The 5,406-nt window shown below is 46.0% G+C and overlaps 1 pseudogene; it reads right to left on the reverse strand.

The window, feature by feature from the left end:
* Positions 1 to 310: 310 nt before the first annotated feature.
* LOC112073713 (lysine-specific demethylase 6A-like) overlaps positions 311 to 5,406 on the reverse strand; it is an 81,757-nt pseudogene continuing 76,661 nt past the window's right edge.

Genomic DNA, 5,406 nt, shown 5'->3' on the forward strand with positions numbered 1-5,406 from the left:
CACTGCACCTATCATACTACTATGGCTGACCCTGTAACAACACATTACACTGCACCTATCCAGTGTGTGTTGATGTGGCATGAAACAGTAGAGAACTGATGGAGTGAGGGAGCCAATATATATTCTTTGCAGCAAATACTTTACTCTACATGCCTACATTGAATGTAATGACACTCTCTGCTTGCAGGTGGTGCTGTTCTCATACATGTAAAGTTGTTCAACAGACACACACACCCCCAAGCCAGTGAATGAGTACACACACACACACACACTCACACATACACACACATACACACACATACACACACTCACACACAAAGAAATGAGTGCATACAGATACACAAAGCTTTTACTACGTTAAACAAAAATTTGAATGATTTCCCAAACAGGACTATACAGAAGACTTGTATTTATTTTGCTGGAGTGGAATGCCACCAGCAGCAGTACTGTATGTAATGACGGTGTATGACTGCCAGCAGTGTGTGTAACTCACCCAGTTTGAGCGCCCCGGCCAGCCCTCTGATGACAGTGACAGGGTTGGAGGGGTTGGTACAGAACTGATGAAGCGGAGGGAAGAAGGCGTCTCTCTTATTCTCCAGCTAAACACCATGGGAGAAACAGACAGATCAGAGACCACACACGCTCTAATGTCGAGTATAGCCAAACCACACTACCAAACTGTAACCAACTGACTACCAAATTATTTACATTTACATTTTAGTCATTTAGAAGATGCTCTAATCCACAGCGACTTACAGGAGCAATTACGGTTAAGTGCCTTGCTCAAGGGCACATCGACAGAGCCTTGTCAGCCCAGGCATTCGAACCAGCAACCTTTCAGTTACTGGCCAAACGCTCTAACCACTAGCCGACCTGCCCACCTCTAACCCACTAGCCCACCTCAATTACCTCTAACCACCACCAGGCCACCTCTAACCACCACCAGGCCACCTCTAACCACCACCAGGCCACCTCTAACCACCACCAGGCCACCTCTAACCACCAGCCTACCTGCCACCTTAAATGGTGACTTTTGACTTGAAATGCAAACTAGACCGTTAGTTGTAATAAACACTAAGACCATAGAGCCCAGACCAGCCATAGAGCCCAGGCCAGCCATAGAGCCCAGGCCAGCCATAGAGCCCAGGCCAGCCATAGAGCCCAGGCCAGCCATAGAGCCCAGGCCAGCCATAGAGCCCAGGCCAGCCATAGAGCCCAGGCCAGCCAGATGACAACTACATTTACCTGAGAGAGTAAAAAGCACAGGGGAATGAAATCCCAACCAGGGTTTCTGTTTGGAAAATGTGGCGCCGGATATTTGACCGGCAACATTTTAAATTTACCGGACATTCGAGAAATCTGCCGGACCCATATGCATAACCTGATTAGGGCGTCCACCCACAAGTGCTCAGAATGACATCACATTTAGAATATGGTAATTCATATTAACAGAACATGCAAGTCGAGGATGCAACCTTACAAAGCAATGAGTCTGATGCAACAGATCAGAACGTTTATCTTAAAATGTTAATAAGCTATTATTTGTTCACATTATAAGCGCAGCAATGCACACAAGGCAGTAGGCTACAAGTGAATGTTTGTCCCATAATGCAACTGGCAGGAAACCACAGTGTCAAAAGGGCGCTTCTCACACAAACGGTTTCATGTGACAGATATTCAAATATGTGTTAGAAATGTAGAACGAGAGGAGATCTAATAGGCTACTTTGAAGCAATATAAGACATTCCTCATATGTTTTAAAATGTCCAGGTTTCAAACAATTAATTAGGCATAGCCTACTGACTTCAGATCATTGCAAAGTGACATGTGACACACTGATGAATCTTGCCATCTTTATGTAATACATGTATCACTAGCCACTTTAAACTATGCCACTTTATGTTTATATACCCTACATTACTCATCTCATATGTATATACTGTACTCGATACCATCTACTGCATCTTGCCTATGCCGTTCTGTACCATCACTCATTCATATATCTTTATGTACATATTCTTTATCCCTTTACACTTGTGTGTGTATAAGGTAGTAGTTGTGGAATTGTTAGGTTAGATTACTGTTGGTTATTACTGCATTGTCGGAACTAGAAGCACAAGCATTTCGCTACACTCGCATTAACATCTGCTAACCAATGTGTATGTGACCAATAAAATTTGATTTGATTTGCCTTCTGATGAATGTTTGAGATGCAGCAGCTTCAGCAGCTCTTGAGCGGTCTGACAGATTTTACACTCAAAGGCTCTGTATCTGTATGTTGTATGCGTGTGATAAATAAGATAATGAATATACTGTAGCCTACACACACACCAATTTAATTCCACTAAATGATGCAAATGAACCTATAGACCGATAAGCATGAGCAGTCAAATGTATTTACATCCACTGGTATTTCCATCATTCAAGAGGCTAAAAAACCATATTTCACAATGGGATTTTTTCTTCTTCTCCCGGACAATCGGCCAGCGCCAATTTCATTCATCTGTTTTTTCTAAAAATAAATTGTCCAAAAGCCGGCTATTACAGGCTAACGGAAACCCTAATCCCAACATACAGACATGACTAAAAACCCTCACAGCTATTTACTCACGTAGATACTGGGTGTGGAGGGGTTGAGTTTGTCCTTTGGCAGCGAGGGTGAGGGGGGCAGGGGGGGCCGGGGCGGGGGACACTGATCAAGGAGGATACTGCTGCTGGACAGGCCATTCTTCCCCAGGTTCCTAAAGACACGGGGAGGGGGAGATAGAGTAAACACTAGGTCTTAGTATAAACAGGAATTTTAAACTGTTCCAATAACAATGCTTTTTGTTGTATCTCTCCCATCTCTCCTCTGTAATTGGCTAGGTGAGAGAGCACAGATCACTTTTCAGCTAATAGGAGCAGCACAAACCAACACAATGAGTCTAGACATGCATTGTGGAGCGGAAAACACTCAAAACAGAGTACAGATTAACTGGTACTATGGCTGTGTTTACACAGGCAGTCCAATTCAGATAAACATTTAAAAAAAAATATATATATATTTTTTTTAACTTTTCACAAATCAGATCAGCTTTGAAAAAAAAAATAATAAATAAAAAAATCGGATGTGAAAATTTGACAGACATATTCTAATTGGGCTGCCTGTGTAAACAGCCTAATGAAGTGCTTCAGTAAGAGAAAGAAGCCCAGAGAAGCGGTTAACCAAATCTCCAATCATATACAGAGCTGTATATAACAGCTATGGCTCAGGTTGTGTACACACAAGGCTTACTGCTCAGGAACTCTACAGCCCTGTCAGTTACTGGCCACTCCCTGTAGACACTAAACAGAATGGGGCCTCCAGATGTGGTAAAAACAAATAACCCACCCATCCAGAAACATCCAGAAACATCCAGAAACATCCAGAAACATCCCTTAGTGCCCAGCCTAGTCACTGGTGTCCATCTGAGGACATCCCCATTGCCTATCAGATACTGCCATGTTCATCATGTCCAAGTCCTTCAGATCCACACTTTTCTTTTTTTAAATTATTAACCTTTATTTAAGTCAGTCAAGAACAAATTCTTATTTACAATGACGGCCTAGGAACAGTGGGTTAACTGCCTTGTTCAAGGGCAGAACGACAGATTTGTACCTTGTCAGCTCAGGGATTGGATCTAGCAGCCTTCCGGTTACTGGCCCAATGCTCTAACCACTAGTCTACCTGCCGCCCCCTAATAAGCACAACACTGATACAACTATTTGGTAACCCAGAGCGGAACTTAAACAGGTAAGGCTAACTAAGGCCTAACTAAAAGGCTAACTAATGAAAGGGGGATACCTAGTCCGTTTTACAACAATGCATTCAGCTGAAATGTGTCTTCCGCATTTAACCGCGTAAGCTCAGGGATTCGACCCAGCAACCTTTCGGTTACAAGTCCAACGCTCTAACCACTAGGCTACCTGCCGCCAACTAAAGGCTAACTAAGAGCTACAGGCCCATTAAGGCCAGGCTGGCTGGCTACAGCACAAAGACCTTCAAAAGGCAACTCAAACCACAGCCGTCTTTCTCACCAAAATAAATAAGTCATCAGCGACTCTGCAAGGCACCACAGTCAGGCACCACAGTCAGCCACCACAGTCAGCTCCATGTGACTCAGACAGTGAACTCTAGTTAGTATGACATTTACAATGGAAACACTGCATAACAACACATAGCCTTTACCACATCCATCTAATGGGCGTACACTCCGATCAAAACGCAAATTGGCTACAATTGAAGTGTGACTGATGTGACAGAAGGATATGATTTCCTACCTGCATGCTTTGAGCACCTGGTTGGAGCTGGGGTAGATGGATACTGAGGACCATGAGGCCAGGGCTGGCCTTCTGTGAGCCAGCTCAGTGGGATCCACCTTGACTGGGCTGCAAGAGTCCTCTAGCCGCTTACCATTGACCTGTGGGGTAGTGGTGGTACCGGTGGTTCCGCTGTTGGACGGGCTGCTGTTAAGGCTGGCGAGGTTGATGGCTGTGGGGGGGTGGGGGTTAGTGGAGCGAGGGGGGGAAGGGGTGGTGACGGACATGGCTGAGAGGGGCCAGGAGGCCACAGAGTGTTCCGACAGGGGTTTTGGACCTCCATGGTGGATGTTGTTGACCTTGATGTTATCGTCCGTGGTGGCTCCTTGATTAACGCCACAATGATGATGATTATTATTATCATGGTTATCATCATCCTTATTATTGTCCTTTCCTCTGAGCAAGGCTGAGAGCTGAGGGTCGTCTGAACTGAGCGCGCCCGGGGGAGAGCCAGGCTGGGATTGGCTCCCCGAGCTGTACGTGGTGGTCACCGCCCCCTGCTGGATGTGATTAGCCAATCCCTGTGTAAGGGCGGTGGAACTGGGACTGAGCAGTGTCCCTGCAGGGGTAGCCAATCCACTGCTGCTTCCTAAAGGCGTGGTCTCTTTGGTTTGGGCCCCTGAGGTAGTGGTGGCGGAGGGGAGGGGAGAGGAAGGGAGATGGTTGGGGGCACCGCCCCTCTGTGGCGAAGAGGAGAAGGAGGAGAGGGAGGAACAGGAGGAGGAAGAGGAGGCAGGGCAGGGCCCGGTGGAATGTCCGACCTGATTTAGACTTTGAACACCAGGGCCAGCAGCCTGGGTGGGATGGGAGGGGGAGGAAGGGTGTTCTCCGTTGGGACATGCCGAATATGAACCTGGACCTTTGTGAAGCCCCTGACGGAGAAACAAAACAGCAATGAACGTTAGAGGGTGAGACAAAACAGCAACGAACATTAGCGGGTGAGACAAAACAGCAACCAACATTAGAGGATGAAACAAAACAGCAACCAACATTAGAGGATGAGACAAAACAGCAACCAACATTAGAGAGTGAGACAAAACAGCAACCAACATTAGAGGGTGAGACAAA

The sequence above is a fragment of the Salvelinus sp. IW2-2015 genome, unplaced genomic scaffold (assembly GCF_002910315.2).
Source record: "Salvelinus sp. IW2-2015 unplaced genomic scaffold, ASM291031v2 Un_scaffold2342, whole genome shotgun sequence".
NCBI lineage: Eukaryota > Metazoa > Chordata > Actinopteri > Salmoniformes > Salmonidae > Salvelinus > Salvelinus sp. IW2-2015.